This window comes from Bos indicus x Bos taurus, chromosome X (genome assembly GCF_003369695.1).
Source record: "Bos indicus x Bos taurus breed Angus x Brahman F1 hybrid chromosome X, Bos_hybrid_MaternalHap_v2.0, whole genome shotgun sequence".
In the NCBI taxonomy this organism is placed as follows: Eukaryota; Metazoa; Chordata; class Mammalia; order Artiodactyla; family Bovidae; genus Bos; species Bos indicus x Bos taurus.
In genome coordinates, this window is record NC_040105.1 from 102,682,726 (window position 1) to 102,707,270 (window position 24,545).

At 36.5% G+C, this 24,545-nt stretch overlaps 1 non-coding gene across 1 annotated transcript; it reads left to right on the plus strand.

Annotated features, from left to right (window-relative positions):
- Positions 1–23,193: 23,193 nt before the first annotated feature.
- Positions 23,194–23,300, plus strand: LOC113888260. The gene has a single exon (XR_003509898.1). It is a non-coding gene; the product is annotated as a U6 spliceosomal RNA (small nuclear RNA).
- Positions 23,301–24,545: the final 1,245 nt, after the last annotated feature.

The window sequence follows — 24,545 nt, forward strand, 5'->3', positions numbered from 1 at the left end:
GCAGTGGGATTGCTGGATCATAAGGCAGTTCTATTTCCAGTTTTTTAAGGAATCTCCACACTGTTCTCCATAGTGGCTGTACTAGTTTGCATTCCCACCAACAGTGTAACAGGGTTCCCTTTTCTCCACACCCTCTCAAGCATTTATTATTTGTAGACTTTTGGATTGCAGCCATTCTGACTGGTGTGAAATGGTACCTCATAGTGGTTTTGATTTGCATTTCTCTGATAAAGAGTGATGTTGAGCATCTTTTCATGTGTTTGTTAGCCATCTGTATGTCTTCTTTGGAGAAATGTCTATTTAGATCTTTGGCCCATTTTTTGATTGGGTCATTTATTTTTCTGGAGTTGAGCTGTAGGAGTTGCTTGTATATTTTTGAGATTAGTTGTTTGTCAGTTGCTTCATTTGCTATTATTTTCTCCCATTCTGAAGGCTGTCTTTTCACCTTGCTAATAGTTTCCTTTGATGTGCAGAAGCTTTTAAGTTTAATTAGGTCCCATTTGTTTATTTTTGCTTTTATTTCCAATATTCTGGGAGGTGGGTCATAGAGGATCCTGCTGTGATGTATGTCAGAGAGTGTCTTGCCTATGTTCTCCTCTAGGAATTTTATAGTTTCTGGTCTTACGTTGAGATCTTTAATCCATTTTGAGTTTATTTTTGTATATGGTGTTAGAAAGTGTTCTAGTTTCATTCTTTTACAGGTGGTTGACCAGATTTCCCAGCACCACTTGTTAAAGAGATTGTCTTTAATCCATTGTATATTCTTGCCTCCTTTGTCAAAGATAAGGTGTCCATATGTGTGTGGATTTATCTCTGGGCTTTCTATTTTGTTCCATTGATCTATATTTCTGTCTTTGTGCCAGTACCATACTGTCTTGATAACTGTGGCTTTGTAGTAGAGCCTGAAGTCAGGTAGGTTGATTCCTCCAGTTCCATTCTTCTTTCTCAAGATCGCTTTGGCTATTCGAGGTTTTTTTTATTTACATACAAATTGTGAAATTATTTGTTCTAGCTCTGTGAAGAATACTGTTGGTAGCTTGATAGGGATTGCATTGAATCTATACATTGCTTTGGGTAGTATACTCATTTTCACTATATTGATTCTTCCAATCCATGAACATGGTATATTTCTCCATCTATTAGTGTCCTCTTTGATTTCTTTCACCAGTGTTTTATAGTTTTCTATATATAGGTCTTTAGTTTCTTTAGGTAGATATATTCCTAAGTATTTTATTCTTTCCGTTGCAATGGTGAATGGAATTGTTTCCTTAATTTCTCTTTCTGTTTTCTCATTATTAGTGTATAGGAATGCAAGGGATTTCTGTGTGTTGATTTTACATCCTGCAACTTTACTATAATCATTGATTAGTTCTAGTAATTTTCTGGTGGAGTCTTTAGGGTTTTCTATGTAGAGGATCATGTCATCTGCAAATAGTGAGAGTTTTACTTCTTCTTTTCCAATTTGGATTCCTTTTATTTCTTTTTCTGCTCTGATTGCTGTGGCCAAAACTTCCAAAACTATGTTGAATAGTAGTGGTGAAAGTGGGCACCCTTGTCTTGTTCCTGACTTTAGGGGAAATGCTTTCAATTTTTCACCATTGAGGATACTGTTTGCTGTGGGTTTGTCATATATAGCTTTTATTATGTTGAGGTATGTTCCTTGTATTCTGGCTTTCTGGAGGGTTTTGTTTTTTTATCATAAATGGATGTTGAATTTTGTCAAAGGCTTTCTCTGCATCTATTGAGATAATCATATGGCTTTTATTTTTCAATTTGTTAATGTGGTGTATTACATTGTTTGATTTGTGGATATTGAAAAATCCTTGCATCTCTGGGATAAAGCCCACTTGGTCATGGTGTATGATCTTTTTAATGTGTTGTTAGATTCTGACTGCTAGAATTTTGTTAAGGATTTTTGCATCTATATTCATCAGTGATATTGGCCTGTAGTTTTGTTTTTTGGTGAAATGTTCGTCACGTTTTGGTATTAGGGTGATGGTGGCCTCAAAGAATGTGTTTGGAAGTTTAGCTTTCTCTGCAACTTTCTGGACGAATTTGAGTAGGATCGGTGTTAGCTCTTCTTGAAGTTTTTAGTAGAATTCAGCTGTGCAGCCATCTGGACCTGGGCTTTTGTTTGCTGGAAGATTTCTGACTACAGTTTCAATTTCTGTGATTGTGGTGTTTCTGCTAAGATTTTCTATTTCTTCCTGGTTCAATTTTGGAAAGCTGTACTTTTGTAAGAATTTGTCCATTTCTTTCACGTTGTCCATTTTATTGGCATATAATTGCTGATAGTATTCTCTTATGATCCTTTGTATTTTTGTGTTGTCTATTGTGATCTCTCCATTTTAATTTCTAATTTTATTGATTTGATTTTTCTCCCTTTGTTTAACTAATCTGGCTAATGGTTTGTCAATTTTATTTATCCTTTTAAAGAACCAGCTTTTGGCTTTGTTGATTTTTGCTATGGTCTCTTTTGTTCATTTTGCATTTGTTTATTCCCTCATTTTTAAGATTTCTTTCCTTCTCCTAACCCTGGGGTTCTTCATTTCTTCCTTTTCTAATTGCTGTAGGTGTAGAGTTAGATTATTTATTTGACTTTTCTCTTGTTTCTTGAGGTATGCCTGTATTGGTATGAACCTTCTCCTTAGCACTGCTTTTACAGTGTCCCACAGGTTTTGGGTTGTTGTGTTTTCATTTTCAATTGTTTCTATGAGTATTTTGATTTCTTTTTTGATTTCTTCTGTGATTTGTTGGTTATTCAGCAACGTGTTGTTCAGCCTCCATATGTTGTAATTTTTAATAGTTTTTCTCCTGTAATTGAGATCTAATCTTACTGCATTGTGGCCAGGAAAGATGCTTGGAGTGATTTCTATTTTTTTGAATTTACCAAGGCTAGTTTTATGGCCCAGGATGTGATCTATCCTGGAGAAGGTTCCACGTGCACTTGAGAAAAAGGTGAAATTCATTGTGTTGGGGTGAAATGTTCTATAGATATCAATTAGGTCTAACTGGTCTATTGTATCATTTAAAGTTTGTGTTTCCTTGTTAATTTTCCATTTAGTTGATCTATCTATAGGTGTGAGTGGGGTATTAAAGTCTCCCACTATTATTGTTTTATTGTTAATTTCCCCTTTCATACTTGTTAGCTTTTGTCTTACATATTGTGGTGCCCCTATGTTGGATGCATATATATTTATAATTGTTATATCTTCTTCTTGGATTGACCCTTTGATCATTATGCAGTGTCCTTCTTTGTCTCTTTTCACAGCCTTTGTCTTTAAGTTTATTTTATCTGATATGATTATTGCTATTCCTGCTTTCTTTTGGTCTCTATTTGTGTGGAATAGCCTTTTCTAGCTATGTGTATGTGTCCCCTGTTTTGAGATGGTCTCTTGTAGACAATATATATAGGGGTCTTGTTTTTGTTCCATTCAGCCAGTCTTTGTCTTTCCGTTGGGGCATTCAACCCATTTATGTTTAAACTAATTATTGATAAGTATGATCCCATTGCCACTTACTTTATAGTTTTGGGTTCGAGTTTATACACCTTTTCTGTGTTTCCTGTCTAGAGAAGATACTTTAGCATTTGTTGGAGAGCTGGTTTGGTGGTGCCGAATTCTCTCAGCTGTTGCTTTTATGTAAAGCCTTTGATTTCTCCTTCATATTTGAATGAGATCCTTGCTGGGCACAGTAATCTGGGTTGTAGGTTTTTCTCTTTCATCACTCTTAGTATGTCCTGCCATTACTTTCTGGCCTGAAGAATTTCTATTGGAAGATCAGCTGTTATCCTTATGGGAATCCCCTTGTGTGTTATTTGTTGTTTTTCCCTTGCTGCTTTTAATATTTGTTCTTTGTGTTTGATCTTCGTTAATTTGATTAAAATGTGTCTTGGGGGGTTTTGCCTTGGGTTTATCCTGTTTAGGACTCTCTGGATTTCTTGGACATGGGTGGGTATTTCCTTCCCCATTTTAGGGAAGTTTCAACTATTATCTTCTCAAGTATTTTCATATGTCCTTTCTTTTTGTCTTCTTCTTATGGCACTCCTATGATTTGAATGTTGTGGCGTCTGACATTGTCCCAGAGGTCTCTGAGATTGTCTTTGTTTCTTTTAGTTCTTTTTCCCTCTCTGCTTCATTTATTTCCACCATTTTATCTTTCACCTCACTTATCCTATCTTCTGACTCAGTTAGTCTACTGTTGGTTCCCTCCAGAGTGTTTTTTATCTCAGTTATTGCATTATTCATTATTGACTGACTCTTTTTTATTTCCTCTAGGTCCTTGTTAAACATTTCTTGCATCTTCTCCATCCTTGTCTGCAGGCTATTTATCTGTGATTCCACTTTGATTTCAAGATTTTGGATCATTTTCACTATTATTATTTGAAATTCTTTTTTTTAAATTTTATTTTATTTTTAAACTTTACATAATTGTATTAGTTTTGCCAAATATCAAAATGAATCCATCACAGGTATACATGTGCTCCCCATCCTGAACCGTCCTCCCTCCTCCCTCCCCATACCATCCCTTTGGGTCGTCCCAGTGCACTAGCCCCAAGCATCCAGTATCATGCATTGAACCTGGACTGGCATCTCGTTTCGAAATTCTTTATCAGGTAGATTCTCTACCTGTTCCTCTTTTGTTTGGTTTGGTGGGCATTTATCCTGTTCCTTTACCTGCTCTATATTCCTCTGTCTCTTCATCCTGTTTATATTGCTGTGTTTGGGGTGGCCTTTCTGTATTCTGGCAGTTTGTGAAGTTCTCTTTATTGTGGAGTTTCCTCACTGTGGCTGGGGTTGTACAGGTGGCTTGTCAAGTTTTCCTGGTTAGGGAAGCTTGTGTCGGTGTTCTGGTGGGTGGAGCTGGATTTCTTCTCTCCGGAGTGCAATGAAATGTCCAATAATAAGTTATGAGATGTCAGTGGGTTTGGAGTGACTTTGAGCAGCCTGTATATTGAAGATCAGGACTGTGTTCCTGCATTGCTGGAGAATTTGCTTGGTATGTCTTGCTCTGGAACTTGTTTACCCTTGGCTGGTGCTTGGTTTCAGTGTATGTATGGAGGCATTTGATGAGCTCGATTAATGTTCCCTGGAGTCAGGAGTTCTATGGTGTTCTCAGGAATTGGACTTAAGCCTCCTGCTTCTGGTTTTCAATCTTATTTTTACAGTAGCCTCAAGACTTCTCCATCTATACAACAATGTTGATAAAAAAACATCTCCTTTTGAAGACAATGGGCTGCTTTTCTGGGTGCCTAAGTCATCTGCTGGCATTCAGAAGTTGTTTTGTGGAATTTACTCAACGTTTAAACGTTCTTTTGATGAATTTGTGGGGGAGGAAGTGGTCTCCCGTCCTATTCCTCTGCCTTCTTAGGACCGCCCCAAATGTCTCCCTTTTTATAGACATACCAGTCATGTTGGATTAGGGATTGTTTGTTTGCAACCTTAGGAGTTCTCGTGTTAAATATGAAACTGGGCCACATACTTGGAGGACAACGAGAGACTGAAGAAAGAATTAGACCACCCCAGATTGGTAGATGGCAGTTTTAATAAGCAAAGGAACTTAAATATGAGGTTTGTCCTGGGTGGCCACAAGACAAGTAGATCTCTGCACTTATCAGCCAGAATCTTACAAGTTTATAGGTAGACCTTGATGGGGTTGTCATTTACCTAGTCCAAATGATGTCAACAATACATTGTTATCTCAAGGATGCATTCTTGAAATATCTCCTAGCATAAGAATGGTGGGCAGAACATACATTCCAAGGACAGAGGAGGAAGTGAGGAGCCTCCAATCACCCAGGTCCAACTCCTGGGTCAACAAGCAGTCACCTCTTCTTGATGACCTCCTTATATAGCACCCTCCAACTTCAGTATGACCTCACCTTAACTAATTCTATCTGCAATAACTCTATTACAAATTAAAGCCATATTCTCAGGCACTAGGGTTTAGGACTTCAACACAGGAATTTAGGGGACACAATTTAACTCATAATAATCCATCCTCTAGCCCTCAAACATGCATAGCCTTCTCATATGCAAAATGCATTCACCATCTTACTACATCCTCAAAAGTGTTAATCCATCCTATCCAGTATCAACCAGACGTTGAAAAACTCATTCACATATTATCTACATCAGGTATAGGTGAGACTTGGGGTAAGATGCATCCTGGGGCAAAATCCCTCTCCATCTGTGAACCTGGAAAACCAGATAAAAAATTTTGTGTTTCAAAAATACAGTGGTAGGAAAGGTACAGGATAGACCTTCCCATTCCAAAAGGGAGAAATCAGAAGAAAAAGGGGGTCACAAGCCCCTAGCAAGTCCAAAAGCTAGTAGGTAAATTTCTTTAGCTTTTACTGTTTAAGAATAATAATCTTTGACTTGAAGCTCTGTCCTCTACACCAACTAGAGTTACAGCCATATCTCCTCAGGTCTGGATACAGACCTTGTATCCTCAGCCCTAAGTAGCAGCCTTGCCTCATGGAACAAGGCTAGCCACTGAAACACTTTTGGGGTCATTTTGCTGAAAGGTAACTCGGTTTTCAGCCAAATATCTTTATAGATGTATTTTCTTCATATATAATCTCAGGAATCTAGCAACCTTCCTTCGTTTCCTCCCCTCTGTCTCCTTCAGTCCAAGGTGGCAACATTTCTCCTGAGATGGTGATTGGATACAAAAGGCACACACCTAATCTCTTTAGCAAATGGTTGTCCAGTCACAACCTTAATGTTCTTTCCACAGCATACTTTTTTTACATTTTCGGTAATAGGGACAGGTTTAGAATTTTTCAAACCTTCAAGTTATGGGTTTTTTAAACTTTTTTTTAATATTGGAATATGTTTGATTAACAGTGCTGTGTTCGTTTCAGGTGTACAACAAAGAGATTCAGTTATACAAATACAAATATCTACTTTTTTCAGATTATTTTCCTATATGGGTTATTACAGAATATTTAATAGAGTTCCCTGTATTGTACTGTTATTCAGTAGGTCCTTGTTGTTTAATTTTTTTTTTTCAATCTGTCTCTTTCCTTTCACATTATGTGTGGCAAGAAGAAATCAGGCAACATCTTCAACACTTTGCTTAGACGTCTCATCAGCTAAGTATCTAAGTTCATCCCTTATAAGTTCTACTTTTCTTTCAATAAAACAAAATTTAGCCAGGTTCTCTGCAGCTTTATAATAAGGGTTGACTTTACTCCAGTTTCCAATAACGTTTTCTTCATTTTTACCTAAGATTTCAGCAGAAGTATCTTTAATGTTAATTTTTCTTACAGCATTCTTGTCATGATGATATATGCATTCTCTGACAATAAGAGCTTTCTCTACAAATCACTTTTCATTCTGAATCCTCATCAGAATCTCCTTTAACATCCATATTTCTATCATCAGTCTCCTCAAGGTAATCTAGTCTTCTTCTATCAAGAGCCTCAAAGCTCTTCTATCCTCTACCTTTCCTTACCCAGTTGGAATGTTCGAAGTCACTTCCACATTTTTAGATATTTGTTACAGAAGGGTTCTGCTGATGAACCAAAATCTGTTAGTTCACTAGGATTGCAGAAACAAAGTACTACAAAGTGATCACTCAGACAACAGAAATTTATTGTCTTGCAGTTCTGGTGGCTAGAAGATGAGATAAAGATGTTGGTAGGGCTGATTCTTTTTCATGGCTTTGAGAAAGAAATCCATTCGATGCTACTCTTCTAGCTTTTGTTGGTTTGCTGGCATTATTTGGCATTCCTTGGCTTATAGAAGCATCACCCCCATCTCACATTCATCTTTGTATGATGTTATTGTTTGAACATGTCATTGTCCAAATTTACCCTTTTTCTTAAAGTCAGCTGTCATATTGGATTAGGAGTCCACCCCATTGCAGTATGACTTCATCTTAAGTAATTATTTCTACAATGACATTATTCCCAAATAACGTCATGATATGAGGCACTGGGGGATTGGATCTTAACATATGAATTTTCAGTTCAGTTCAGTCATTCAGTCATATACAACTCCTTATGACCACATGAATCGCAGCACACTAGGCCTCCCTGTCCATCATCAACTCCCGGAGTTTACCCAAACTCATGATCATCGATTCGGCAATGCTATCCAGCCATCTCATCTTCTGTCATCCCCTTCTTCTCCTTCTCCCAATCCCTCCCAACATCAGGGTCTTTTTCAGTGAGTCAACTCTTTGCATGAGGTGGCCAAATTACTGGAGTTTCAGCTTCAGCATCAGTCCTTCCAATGAACACCCAGAACTGATCTGCTTTAGGATGGGCTGGTTGGATCTCCTTCAGCCCAAGGGACTCTCAAGAGTCTTCTCCGATACCACACTTCAAAAGCATCCATTAATTTAGCTCTCAGCCTTCTTCACAGTCCAACTCTCACATCCATACATGACCACTGGAAAAACCATAGCCTTGACTAGACGGACCTTTGTTGACAAAGTAATGTCTCTCGTTTTTAATATACTATCTAGGTTAATCATAATTTTCCTTCCAAGGAGTAAGCATCTTTTAATTTCATGGCTGCAATCACCATCTGCAGTGATTTTGGAGCCCCCCAAAATAAAGTCTGACACCGATTCCACTGTTTCCTTATCTATTTGCCATGAAATGATGGAACCAGATACCATGATCTTTGTTTTCTGAATGTTGAGCTTTAAGCCAACCTTTTCACTCTCCACTTTCACTTTCACCAAGAGGCTTTTTAGTTCCTCTTCACTTTCTGCCATAAGGATGGTGTCATCTGCATATCTGAGGTTATTGATATTTCTCCCGGCAATCTTGATTTCAGCTTGTGCTTCTTCCAACGCAGCGTTTCTCATGATGTACTCTGCATATAAGTTAAATAAGCAGGGTGACAATATGCAGCCTTGACATACTCCTTTTCCTATTTGGAACCAGTCTGTTGTTCCATGTGCAGTTCTAAATATGAATTTTAAGGTCATACAAGTCAACTCACAATAAAGGTAAAGGCAGGATCTCATTTCAAACAACCTAATTCCGGGGTTTGTACATGGAAACACTCTGTTAAATATGTGCTATAGTAAAAGTACTAATCTCTATATGAACCCAGATGAATAAGCAGTTACTTATATCTAGTGAACAGTGACTGGAGATTGGAGGATACTTTCCAAAGAGGTAATGATTGAGCTGAATTATGAATCAGAGTTCACAACACAGAAAGAAATGCATGAGTAAGGGCACAAAAGTGAAAAGGTAATTAGTACACCACCATGACTCCCTCATACTACTGCAATAGCCCACTAATTGGTTTCTTTGTTTCAGTTCCTGCCCCAGTATGGTCAATTATGTATCAGCAGCCAGAGTAATCTTTTTCACAAAGGCAAGTTATATCATGTAATTTCCCTGCTCTCAACTCTCCAATAATTTCTCATCACAGTTGGATGAGTTAGAGTATTCACCAGACCCACAGGAGCGATATGATCTGACCTGTACCTAGCTTTCAAACATCAATTCCTGCCACTCTTGACCTAGCTTTTTATGACATAGTTAAACTGCTCTGTCCCCTGGCTGTTTCCAATTTCAGAATATTTTTCTCCCAGATTTTCACGTGATGAATTTCTTCTCATCATTCAGGGTTCAACTCAAACGTCAATTTCTCAAAGAGGCCTTCTCTGATCAGTCAGGCTAAGTAACCCTCTCTCAGTCATTCTTTATCTCATCTTACACTATTTTTTTCCATTGTGGCACTGGGCTGTGTCACACAAATAAATCATTGTGTATTTACTTGTTTCTTTATTGTCTGTCTTCCTTCTCCAGAATGTCAGCTCAATGAAATCAGCTCAATGAAATCAGCTCAATGAAATCAGTCTTATTCATGGTTCTATCTCTTACATACCTGACACTTTATAAATGCTAAATAAATGCCACTATTCAAGAACATTTTGACAGAGTTATACTGGCAGAAACCACAATAGAATAGGAAGAAGGGTAAATAAGGGTAAAAAGTAGAGCAGTGAGCACAGATACCTTTTTAAAGGAATCTGTGTGTTGAAGAAGAGAAACTGGTTTACAGCTAATATGATTAGTGAGGATTAGGGGAGATTTTTATTTTTGGTTCTTGGTTGTAATTGTCATCACAGATTACCACATACAGAAACTAATTAGGAGAAAATGAAGAGGTGGTGGAAGGAAAAGGAAGAGGAAAGGGAGGAAAGGAAGATATAAAAAAAAAGGAGAGAAAAGAGAGAGGGAGAAAAGGAGAGAGAGAGAGAGGTTAGCTATATAGGAAAAAGAGGATAATAGATTAAATAAAGTCCTGGTGGAAATGGATGGTATGAGTTCAAGAGCACCAAGAATAGGTTATCTTTAGAAGAGAACAGAAGCACATCTTCCTCTGAGACAAAATTCAGTGAGACAGACAGATGTGAAAGTACAGGCATATTTGAAAGCTAAGGGATGTTGAAGAATATCACTGAGTTAGGCTGCTAAACCCTTTGTTAAAATGAAGTGTAGAAAGGGCAGGGATCTTAATAAAATTGGTAAGGTTTAGAACAGCTATTGTGGGGTACAGAAAAGGGAACCAAGTAGGACTGTGTAGAAAACTTCTTAGCTGTCTTGACAGCTGAAGTTGAGGATCATAAATTTGTATTGGATCTAATCTAAAAGGATACATGCTTTTCCTCCAGGATAACTCTATAGCCCTGAAGCACAAGAGGGAAAAATTGAATGTTGCAGAGATGGTGATTACCAGGACAAGGTGAACAGAATATTCAGAGAGCTGGAAAGAATATAGTTGAAGTATTTAGCCATTTTAACCAATTAGTGAAAGAAGTAGAGCTAGAAGGAAAGCAACAATCAGGAGACCTATAAGATGTATACTGGAAGCAAGGAATTGTAAAGACACTGTGTTGTGACCAGAGAGTTGGAGGCAAAAATTTGAAGAAAAAAGAAACAAATATGAACTGAAGGAAGGATGAATGTCAAGGAGATAGCAAGAATTTGGGGGAAAAACTGTTCTCCATCTTGATTGTGATATTGGTTTTTTGGCTATATACAGCTATCAAAACTTATATCAGTTTGTACATTTTAAATGAATGTGCTTTATTGTATATGAGTTATTCCTCAATCTAGCTTATATGAGAAAAGTATTTTTTTAGTGAAAAAAAGTAAGTAACAGCAATTTCAGGTTGAAGTCATGTTGCTATAATATAATATTGATGAAAGTCACTAAAATAGAAACTTAGAAATTGCAAAGCCAGGTATTGGCAGTTGCCAAAGATTAGTAGGGGTACTGAGTAAGTCAGATTCACAGTCCCCAATGCCCATCTAGTAATCTGGGTGCAGGGTTTTTGAAGGAAGAAGTTTATCTGCTTTTCTTTGCTTTTATCCTTCCAGTTTTATTGAGATACAAATGACAAGCAGCACTGTATAAGTTTAATGTACAGTGTAATAATTTGACTTATATACATCAAGAAATGATTATATAAGTTTAGTGAACATCCATCATTTCATGTAGATGTAACATTAAAAAATAGAAAAAAAATTCCTTGTGATGTGAGCTCTTAGAATTTACTCTGTTAACAACTTTCATACAATGAATATTTTATCATGTTGTTTATTACATCCTTAGTACTTATTTATCTTATAACTGGAAGTTTGTACATTTTGACTACCTTCATCCAATTCTCCCTCCCTCTCTTTTTTTTTAAATTTTATTTTATTTTTCAACTTTACAATATTGTATTAGTTTTGCCAAATATCGAAATGAATCCGCCACAGGTATACCCACGTTCCCCATCCTGAACCTTCCTCCCTCCTCCCTCCCTTACCCTCCCTCTGGGTCGTCCCAGTGCACCAGCCCCAAGCATCCAGTACCGTGCATCGAACCTGGACTGGCAACTCGTTTCATACATGATATTATACATGTTTCAATGCTATTGTAGAAAGATGGTAACAATAACCCTGTGTATGAGACTGCAAAAGAGACACCGATGTATAGATCAGTCTTATGGACTCCCTCCCTCTCTTTCCCCACCTCTGGTAACCACAAATCTGATCTCTTTTTATAAGAGTTTGTTTGTATGTATGTTTTGGGCATATAATTGACCTACAACACTTTGTTACTTCCTGATACACAACATATTGGTTTGATATTTCTGTACATTTCAATATGATCATTATGATGTTGCCATTTGTTACCATGCAAGGATATCACAAAATTATTGACTATATTCTTCACACTGTGCACTTCATGTCCATGACTCATTTATTTCGTAATTGACTTTGTACCTCTTAACTCCCTCATCTATTTTTCTCCTCCAACCATTACCCTCCCTGTGGCAACAATGTTTGTTCTTTGTATCTATAACTCTGTGTTTAGTTGGGTTTGTTCATTTGTTTACATTTTTAGATTCCACATATAAGTAAAATCATAAAGTATTTATTTCTCTTTTTTGGAGTTGGTGTTGCCCCACAGATGAGCAGGGGTGGGGTGGGGTGGTCTTGGGGTCACTGGGGGCTCAGGGAGCCTAAGACAGCTAGAATGCTAGTGGGTGGTGCTGTGTCCCTGCCCAGGGAGCTGCTTGGCATGTAGCATCCCAGGACTGGTGCTGACAAATAGTGGGCCAGGTCCCACCACTAATAAAGTAGAGGGAGGATACCAAAATGGCATTTGCCAACACCAGTGTCCTCATGGAGGCATAAGCTTTAAAAAATATCTGCTGCCAGCATCTATGTCAAGACAGTGAGTCCCAGTTGCTGCCTGCCTCTCTGGGAGAATCTTCCAGATCAGCAGGTGAGTCTGACCCAGGCTCCTTTCAAATGACTGCTTCTGCCTTTGATGAGTACATAAGATTCTGTGTGCTCTCTTTAAGAGTGGAGTCTCTATTTCCCACAGTCCTCTGGCGCTCCTGAAATTAAGTCCCACTAACCTTTAAAGCCAAAAATGATGAGGGCTCATCCTCCTGGTGCAAGACCCTTGGGCTTGGAATATTGATGTGTAGCTTGGATCCTTGGATCCTTTGGGATAACCTTTGCAATTATAATTATCCTCCCATTTGTGGGTTACCTACCCAGTGGTATGGGTCTTGGCTGTATTGTATCTCTGCCCCTTCTACCCATCTACTTGTGGTTCTTTCTTTGTATCTTTAGCTGTAGATTTTTTCTGCCATTCTTCTATTTTCATTGATATTTGCTCTGTACATTGTTGTAACTTTGATGTGCCTATGGGAGACATGAACTCAGGGTCTTCCTACTCTGCCATCCTGGCCACTCCATTCACTGAAGTTTTGAAGGAAGCATTTTAATTGTCCAGTTATTATATCATTTGTTTGGGGTCAGTTTAGTTCCAATTGACAAGTCCAGATTATATAGGTGCAATACTGTCAAAATTATTTATAAGAAATGCAAATATAGTCAATAAAAGCTCAAAGGAAAGGTGAAGTATTAAAATCAGGATTATTACCCTGTATTGAAGAAACCAAAACCACTATATGAATCAACACAAAATACCATTTACATGACTATGTTTCTTGTAATGAAAGTTCTCTTTCTTTGGGATGTTGCTTTTTCTAATCAGGTTGCTGTTTTAAGTCTTATCTTTTATTACCCATTTTCCTACCTAAACAAATATAAAAATCTCATTCTTTTTCAGGACACTAGGTTTCCTCAATTCATTCTCATAATGAAATATTATGAAATATAGAATACAGAAAAAATAAGTAAATTAGTTTCCAAAATTAGAATTTGTCTTAAAAAAAAAACTGTAAGCATATTTCTGGCCAGAATATAACAGATTTTTCATGCAATCATTAAGATATCTGTCTTATAACTGTCAATTTATTTGAAAAAAAATAGCATTTCCACTGAAGGAGTAACAATCTAAAAGTTGCATTCCAGATATAAAAATAAAATGACTTCATTTTCATTCAAATGTACATATACATAAATACATACAAATTCTACAATCAGATATAGTATAATAAGGAAAATAAATTGATCATTTAGTAATCATTATAAAAAAAATTTCAGAAGAATCTCACTCCACTGTCCATTTTATTGTGTATCACAAGGTTTGAATAATTACCTGCATGATTTTTCCCCTCTTCCTAAAAATACACACACACACACACACACACACACACACACACACAGAGTTTGTTGGTTTGTTTGTTTGTTTTTTCCCACCAAACGAAATTCAAAATACAGTAAACTCTCAGTGTATGTGCAGCCTGGATGGAAAGCAAGTTTGAGAGCGAATAGATACATGCATATGGCTGAGTCCCTTCACTGTGCACCAGAAACTGCCACAACATTGTTAATCAGCTGTACCCCAACATAAAATTAAAAGTTAAAAAAATACAGTAATGACAAGTCAAGAAAAGAAACAATTGCAGTAAAATGTGATATGAAAAAAATTGTGAAGATTTCACATACTTTGAAAATTCTTGATTATCTCTAAGGCAAAAAAGAAGGACCAACATTAATTAATCTTGAACATGGTATTCTGATTTTAAAATTAATTTTTTTTAAAAAAGAAACAGTGATGAAACATCAACTATAGTACCACAATCCAGAGATAATCAATGCTACACTGTGTATATATAAACTTTCTATCATTCAATGGGTATATGCACATATCCAAGTATACCATATACAATCTATATATGTTTGTATATAAGTGTTGTAAAATTTGCATTACACTGTACATGATTTCTACAATTTTCTTTTAAAATTATTTGTACACTATAAATATTTTATTAAATGTTTTATAAAAACATTTCTTTAAATGGCTTCATAGGACAATATGCATATATTATAAGCTATTTGCTGTCGTTTTTTTTGTTGTTGTTGTTGTTTTTGTTGCTGTTCAGTTGCTCAAACCTGTCAGACTGCGATCCCAAAGACTGCAGCACTCCAAGCTTCCCTGTTCTTCATCTCCCAGAGCTTGCTCCAATTCATGTCCATAGAGTTGGTGATGCCATCCAACCATCTTGTCCTCTGTCATCCCCTTCTCCTCTTGCCTTCAATATTTTCCAGCAACAGTCTTTTCTAATGAGTTGGCTCTTCCCATCGGCTGTCCAAAGTACTGGAGTTTCAGCTTCAGCATCAGTCCTGCCAATGAATATTCAGGATTGATTTCCTTTAGGATTGACTGATTTGATTTCCTTGCAGTCCAAGAGTCTCTCAAGAGTCTTACCCAACACCACAGCTCAAAAGCATCAATTCTTCAATGCTCAGCCTTCTTTATGGTCCAAATCTCACATCCATACATGACTGCTGGAAAAACCAGAGCTTTGGTTAGACAGACGTTTGTTGGCAAAGTAATGGCTCTGTTTTTTAATATGCTGTCTAGGTTGGTCATAGCTTTTCTTCCAAGGAGTATGCACCTTTTAATTTCATGGCTACACTCACCATCTGCTGTGATTTTGTATCGTTAAGAAAATAAAGCCTGTCACTGTTTCCATTTTTTCCCCATCTATTTGCCATGAAGTGATGGGACTGGATGCCATGATCTTAGTTTTTCAATGTTGGGTTTTAAGCCAGCTTTTTCACTCTCTTCTTTCACTTTCATCAAGAGGCTCTTTAGCTTCTGTACACTTTTTGCCATAAGGGTTGTGTTATCTGCATATCTGAAGTTGTTATTTCTCCCAGCAATCTTGATTCCACCTTGTGCTATGTCCAGCCTGACATTTCACATGATGTACTCTGCATATAAGTTAAATAAACATGGTGACAATATACAACCTTGACATACTGCTTTCCCAATTTGGAACCAGACCATTGTTCCATACCCTGTTCTAACTGTTGCTTCTTGACCTGCCTACAGGTTTCTCAGGAGGGAGGTAAGGCGGTCTGGTATTCCCGTCTCTTTAAGAATTTCCCAGTTTGTTGTGACCACACAGTCAAAGGCTTTTAGTGTAGTCAATGAAGCAAAAGTAGATGTTTTTCTAGAATTATCTTGCAGATGTTGGCAACTTGATCTCTGGTTCTGCTGCCTTTTCTAAATCTGGCTTGAACATCTGAAAGTTCTCAGTTCATGTATTGTTGAAGCCTAGCTTGGAGAATTTTGAGCATTACTAAGCTATTTAGGCATTCCCAGTTCATGTATTGTTGAAGCCTAGCTTGGAGAATTTTGAGCATTACTAAGCTATTTAGCCATTCCATGTGTTAGGTATGTAGGTTCTTTCCAGTTTTCTCTTAGCATAAATAAGACTTAGAGAAAGATTCACCTATATCCTTGTGCATAGTTCTGATTATTCACAATAATTTTCTAGAAGCACAATTTAGGGGGCAAGGCAATAGGACTGATTTTATTTCATTTTTCATATTGAAATATAGTTGATTTACAATATTAGTTTCAGGTACGCAAAATTGTGATTCAATATTTTTATAGAATATATTCCATTTAAAATGATTAAAAATAGTTTATTTCCCTGTACTGCATAATATATGCTTGTTGCTTATTTATTTTATACATAGTAGCTTCTGTTTCTTAATCCCTCCTATCTCTCCCCTCACCCTTTCCCTCTCTGCACTGGTAACCATTAGTATATTATCAATAGCTGCTTCTGTTTTGTATACACACACACACACACACACACACACACACATATAGATTCCACATATAAGTGATTACATACAGTATTTGCCTTTCTCTGTCTGATTTATTTCACTAAGCTTAATACTCTCTTGATCCATCCATATTTGTAAATGGCAGAATATAATTGATTTTATGGCTGAGTCATATTTCACTATCGTATATATACTTACACATCTTTACATATTCATCTGTTTTTGATGGGCACTTAAATTGCTAACATTGGAGAAGGCAATGGCATCCCACTCCAGTACTCTTGCCTGGAGAATCCCATGGACGGAGGAGCCTGGTAGGCTGCAGTCCATGGGGTCGCTAAGAGTAGGACATGACTGAGCGACTTCCCTTTCACTTTTCACTTTCATGCATTGTAGATGGAAATGGCAACCCACTCTAGTGTTCTTGCCTGGAGAATCCCAGGGATGGGGGGGCCTGGTGGGCTTCCATCTATGGGGTTGCACAGAGTTGGACATGACTGAAGTGACTTAGCAGTAGCAGTAGCAGTATGTTGCTAACATATCTTGGCTATTGTAAGTAATGATGCTGGAACATTGGGGTACATGTATGTTGTCATTTTCATGTATTTTATTTTTTGGATACCTACCCAGTAGTGGAATTGCTGGATTATATGGTTATTCTATTTTTTAGTTTTTTGAGGGACCTCCATGTTGTTTTTCATAGTGGCTTCACCATTTTAAAATCCCAACAACAATGTACTATTATTCCCTTTTCTCCACATCCTCACCAACATTTGTTACTTGTAGACCTTTAAGTGAACCCATTTTGATAGATGTGATGTGATGTCTCTTTGCAGTTTTATTTGAATTTCTCCCAGGACTAGCTGTTTTCAGCACTTTTCTTTCTTGTGTCTGTTGGCTATCTGTATATCTTCTTTGGAGAAATGTCTGTCCATTGAGGTCTTCTGCTTTTTTTCAATCAATTTTTTTTTTAATGCTGAGTTGTATGAATGCTTTATATATGTTGGATATTAATTCCTTATAGGTCATATACTTTGCAAATATTTTTTTTCCAATTCAGTGGATTATCTTTTCTTTTTATCTCTTTTAATCCTCACAATTATTTCAGTTAGATAATGATATTATTTTTACCAAAGATAAACCTAGCATGACCAGCTGTCTTTGTTTCCTCATGACTTTTCCAATTTTGGCACTTAAAATACAGAATCCCTGGATACCTTTTAGTCACCCACAAATTGGAATGATTGGTCACACTAGAATTGAAGGTTGAGGCACTTACATGGTTCACTCAAAGTAGCCCAACATGTATGTAATTGATGGAGCTGAGGTTTAAATCCAGTTCAGACTCCAAAGCCCATATTTTAACATTTGTATACATTCATATGATCAATGTGGTATTATAAATCATTACAGAAAAACTTGCTGGAACAGCTAGCTGACCAGAGACAAAAAATTAGATCAATACTTAATCCCTTACACTAGAATAAATTATTGATGAATAAACAATTTAAATGCAAGCTCTGGATGAAAACATGAATGAATACATGTGCAATCTTGGAGTAAATACAGAACTCTAAACATTGCACAAAAGCTAGAAACCAGAAATGAAAGAACAAATAAATATTATTTCACTAAAACACTTATCAGTAGGGGCTTCTCTGTTGGTCCAGTGGCTAAAGCTCCATGCTCTAATGCAGGGGACCTGGTTTTGATCACTGGTCAAGGAATTAGATCCCACATGCCATAATTAGGAGTTCACATGCTGCAACTAAAAATTCACACATGCCACAGCAAAGATCAAAGATCTTACATGCCACATCTAAGACCTGGCACAGCAAAAAATAAATAAATAAATACTTTAATAACTTAAATAAAAAACACATTTATAACTTAGAACATGACAACAACTTTTTTAAAAGGATAATAGGGAAAATACTTGCAACATAGATGATAAATGATTAATGACTTGAATATATAAAAACCCTAAAAAATTAACAGGAAATAGCTAAATTCTATTACAGAAGAGTGGACAAAGGACATTAATAATCACTTCAAAAAAGAAGTATGAATGACTAAAAACACATGAGTAAAATGTTACAATTTTAGTAGTGACAAAATTATACAAAAATTACAAAATGCTGTTTTTCCTAAAGCAGATTAACAAAGATTTAAAAGAATGAATAACACCTAGTGCTGATGATTGTATGGGTAAAATGGGTCCACTCATACAAACACGGTGCACGTATAAAAACAGTAAAACATGCAAATGCATTTTGATAATATAAATCAGAAGCCTTAAAATGCATATTTTTAATCCAAAAATATCCCCTTTCAAGATGCTACCTTAAGGAAATAATCTGACAAATTTACAAATATATATATATACACACACACACACACACATATATATATATATATACACACACACACACATATATGTATATACACACACAAAAAATGTTCATTCTATCACTGTTTATAATATCATATAACCTAAAACAACTTAATATCTATCCATTTGGATTAGCTTCATAGATTATGGCACATTCTTGCAATACAATTGCTGTTCAGTCCCTCAGTTGTGTCCAACTGTTTATGACCCCATAGACTGCAGCACATCAGGCTTCCTCATTCTTCACCATCTCTCAGAGCTTGCTCAAACTCATGCTGATTGAGTCAATGATACCATCCAACCATCTCATCCTCTGTTGTCCCCTTCTTTTCCTGCCTTCAATCTTTCCCAGCATCAGGGTTTTTCTAATGAGTTGGCTCTTCACATCAGTGGCCAAAGTATTGCAGTTTCAACTTCCGCATCAGTCCTTCCATTGACTATTCAGGACTTATTTCCATTAGGATTGACTGGTTTGAACTTGCAGTCCCAGGGACTCTATAAAGAGTCTTTTCCAACACCTCAGTTCAAAAGCATCGATTCTTCAGTGCTCAGCCTTCTTTATGGTTCAACTCACATCCATACAGGACTACTGGAAAAACCATAGTTTTGACTAGACAGATCTTTGTTGGCAAAGTAATGTCTCTGCCTTTTAACATGCCGTCTAGGTTTGTCATAGCTTTTCTTTCAAGAAATAAGTGTCTTTTAATTTCATGACTGCAGTCACCATGTGCAGTGATTTTGGAGCCCAAGAAAATAAAGCCTGTCACAGTTTTCATTGTGTCCCTATTTGCAATGAAGTGATGGGACCAGATGCCATGATCTTAGTTTTCTGAATGTTGAGTTTTAAGCCAACTTTTTCACTCTCTTCTTTCACTTTCATCAAGAGGGTCTTTAGTTCCTCTTCGCTTTCTGCCATAAGTGTGGTATCCTCTGCATATCTGAGGTTATTGCTATTTCTCCCAGTAATCTTGATTCCAGCTTGTGCTTCATCCAGCCCAGCATTTTGCGTGATGTACTCTGCATATAAGTTAAATTAGCAGGGTGACAATATACTGCCTTGATGTATTCCTTTCTGAATTTGGAACCAGTCCATTGTTCCATACCTAATTCTAACTGTTGCTTATTGACCTGCATACAGATTTCTCAGGAGGCAGGTAAGGTAGTTTGGTATTCCCATCTGTTTAAGAATTTTCCAGTTTGATATGATCCACATAAGGCCTTTAGCATAGTCAGTGAAGCAGAACTAGATATTTTTTGGAATTATCTTACTTTTTCTACAATCCAACAAATGTTGGTAATTTGGTCACTGATTCCTCTGCCTTATTTAAGTCCAGCTTGTACATCTGGATCCTCAGTTCACATACTATTGAAGCCTAACTTGAAGGATGTAAGCATTGCCTTGCTAGTATGTGAAATGAGTGCAATTGTGTGGTAGTTTGAACACTCTTTGGCATTGCCCTTCTTTGGGACTTGAATGAAAACTGACCTTGATGGAAATAAATAAGAGGCTGAGAGAGGTTAGCAGAAGGACTTAGATCCATATTTATTTATATGCAGGGCTTAACTTCCTCTGAGTAGACACATGTCAAGGATTCAACTACATGGAGTAATCAAATTTGTTTCAAGACATGCTTAATATGTGCTATAATCAATCAAACCCCTTATGATCTGAGAGTCTAGAGAGCAGAGCACACATGACAGTTAAAAAGTCTTTACAAAAGGGTGGTGAATTCTGTCTGTATCCTATAATCAACAGAGATATCACCACCAAACTGCCTGAATATTCAATACATGTGAATTCTGCTCCAGTACAGCTTTTTCTGGACTGTGACATTGATCACCTGCTCAGACTCTTCAATTTGTCTCTTCTTCTATATTGATCTCTGACTATTTGCAGGTCATCCCCTTCAAGTATATTAAAATATAAGAAATTGCCAATATTTATCCATTTTGTACCAACTGAAAAGACAATTCCACATGTTCAAACTTCCTATTTGAAAGCAAAACAAAACAATTCCTCCATGTCAACATTCTGAAATACTTTTTTTTGCACTCATTGAGGCAAATGTCTTGCTCCTCTGCTGCCTGCATTGCAGATACTACAAATGAGCTGTAAGTTGCTGCTGTTGGCAATGTGAATGAAGAAGGTATTCATCAAACTTATTGTACAAATTTTAATATTTATAGAGATTTCAGTAAAGCTAGTCACTATTGCTACAAGTCTGACAAGTTCACATCCATGAACAAATTTTCAAGTTATTGTTCTCATCTTAAAGCAGGGATAAGAATGGAACCTGCCTCATATGATTATTGTTGTTTAGCTGTTCAGTCATATCTAAATTTTTGTGAAACCATGGACTATAGCCTGCCAGCCTCCTCTGTCTATGGGATTTCCCAGGCAACAATATTGCCATTTCTTTCTACAGGGGAATCTTCCTGAGCTAGGAATCATGCCTGCATCTTTTGCGTTGCAGGCTGATTCTTTACTGCTGAGCCACCAGAGAAGCCTAGGATATTTACATGAGATAATACATGTGAAACATATTTAATACAGGCAGACACATAACAAATGCTCAACTAAGAGCTTTCTAGCCTCTTAAAAAAAACATTTTTTATTATTTAGCATAATCTTTAATCATGAGATAGAGTCTAGACACCAGAATTGCAAAATAGGCAGCCCTTTGCAATTTGCAGTGGGAAAAAGGCAGAGGAAATGCTTTGCTCTAAAGTCTCCATGAAAGGGCCCAGCTATTCAGCATCTGACCAGCCATTCTACTCGCCTTTCAATCCCAGTGAAAGTGAATTATACAGTCATTTGAAGTACAGACCGAATTACAGGGCAAAAGAGAGCTCCCCTTTCTACAATTACATCTAGGGAATATTATTTTGTCTATGCAAAGAAGAAACATTATTCTTAGAGAATTATTTACCACAGTTTATAAACTGACCTTGTAAGATTTTAAAAAATGCAATCCTCAATTAGGCCTTGAAAATATAAAGTGGATATAGCTACAGTTGAAGGCACTTCATTTGGGTTTACAACAGCTCAAGTAACTTTTCCTGGCCAGCAGCTAAAACAGCTGATGAATGTCAGTGGCCAGAGATTCAGGCTTGGGGCATCCTCAGCTAAGGTGAAACAGATGCCTGGCAGCTTTCTAAAACAGCTTAGCAGCCAAATGAGGGTAAACCATTATAGCAAACAAAGGACAAAACTTGAAGTTTTCTATGTAAGATTCCAAGATGTCAGTCTCTAAGCCAGGTCAGAAAACCTTCTGAAGTCTGGAAAATTTTTTCTTTGAAATGACTCTCAAGTATTTGTTCCAAAGTTTAAAGGGAAAGCGTAGCCAGTGGCACCTGCAATTGACAAGAATGCAAGGTGTGCCAAAGGCCTACTCTGACTACTTTGGGCACCAGAATGTTAACTGCAATCACCATTTTAAAAAACCTCTTTCTTAATACTGGATTGAATTCTTCATAAAAGCAAAATATATATATATATATATATATATATATATATATAAAATTGCCAAATTCTAGACCCTGTCAAATTTCTACTATTCTTTTCTCAACTAATTCTGAAATTATTCCCCCAGGCAGACAGTAAATAAATTAGGTCCAGTAGAAAAGATCCTAAGCTTCACACACCAGATCTAAATTCAACATTTATAAGGCATAAGACTTTGAGCAAGTTGCCTTGGTTTAAAAATCTGTAAACAATTAAAAAAAACTGTAAAAATTATTAAAAACATACTTATTTCACAGGATTATTGTGACAATTAATATGCAACTTGACAAAGTGCTTGGCCTATAAACTCTGCTTAATAAATATCGGTTCTTTTATTATTTTTAAATTATGTTTTACTTGATCTTAACCAGATCGCCTCTTCTGTTAATCATCATTCCTTCTTTTTTGGCTGAATCCTACTGCAGTCTGTATTGGTTACAATCAGCAGAGAGCTCTATCTTTATGCACGATTGCTCAAAACATTGGGTGTTCATTAACTCTGTCTACCACTCTGGCCATTTATGTCCTCATTAGCTAGTGCACAGATTCATATATAGCCAGAATTTAAGGCTCTCTTCCAATCAGCACTCTGAAAAAAAAAAAAAAAGCCTGCTGCTGTCCAGAAAAAAAAAAAAAAACCTTTTCTCTCTTTCACCTCCAGGCTAAATGGAAAGAGGAGTTTTATAGTTTGCCCAGTATTTGGCTGCACACCACCCAAAAGCATTCAACCATTACTAAATTAAAAATGACTTTGTGGTGTTCACTTCAGCAGCATATATGCTATAATTGGAATGATTCAGAAAAGATTAACATGGCCTCTGAACAAGAATTACATACCAATTCATGAAGCATCTCATAATTTAAAACAGGCACTTTCATATATTGTGCTGAAAGTGAAAATGATTAACAGTGAATCCAACAATATCTTCCCAAATTGCAAATGTACTTACCTCTTGATCCAGCAATCCCAAGTCTAGAAATTTATCCTTTACATATACTGTTCACACGTATGAAACGATGTATTTAAAATGCAAACAGAAAAAACGAGGGTGTTCTCTATATATTGATACAGAAAAATATTAAAAATATGTAATAAAAAACTGTTTCAAGATATGAAAAGTAGTATGTCTTAGATTAATATAAGAAAGGGGCATGAGAATATATATTCACATTTGCTTGCATTTTCATAAAAAAGAATAAACTAATAAAAATGATTGCCTATAGCAAGGATAGAAAATTATAGCCAGCAGACCTGGTGCCTATTTTTATAAATAAAGTTTTGTTGGAACACAGCCATGCCATTTGTTCTATATTGTCTATGGTTGCTTTTGCACTGCAATGGCAGAATTGAATAATTGCAACAATGTCCAGAAGGCTTGCAAGCCTAAAATATTTATTACTTGGGCCTTAACAGAAAGTTTTCCAACTCCTGACAATGCAGTAGGGGGAATGGATAGGAACAGGGATGGAAGCAAGGCTTTTCAATGTACACACTCTTTTATATGGCTTTGGTTTTTGAACTTTTGAGTGACTGTATTGTCTTTTTGTAAGGAAATCTTCTTTGAATCTTCTAAATAGGAGAGAGAAGGCAATAAACCTGAAGCAGAGGTTTGTGTTTGGGGCCTAAGTAGCCCAGATAAATTTCTTAACAAATATTTGTGAAATTAAAAAATAATCAACTTAGAAAATGTTCATTTAAAATGAAAAGGAATAACATTATGGTCACTCTCTGTGTTGCACTCTCAAAAATTACACACATATACAGTAGTCTAAAGCGTTCATCTTTGACTATGTCATACACATATATAAAGCATACTAAGACCCAAGCACTGTGCTAGACAGGTAATGAGAATTATATTTGTTGATATTATGATTAGACACTTTTAATATAGTGTATAAAACTAGTTCTTATTATGTGTTACATGCCACTTTCAGTGCTGTATATACATTGCCTCATTTAATTCTCACAAAAATCCCAAATTTATAACTTCAACCCAGTCTTCCTTCCTGAACTCCAGACTCATATAGTTACCTGTCTACTCAACTTCTCCACTTAAATGTCTAAAAGACATTTCAGACTCAATTCTGCCAAAGGTGAACTGTTGATA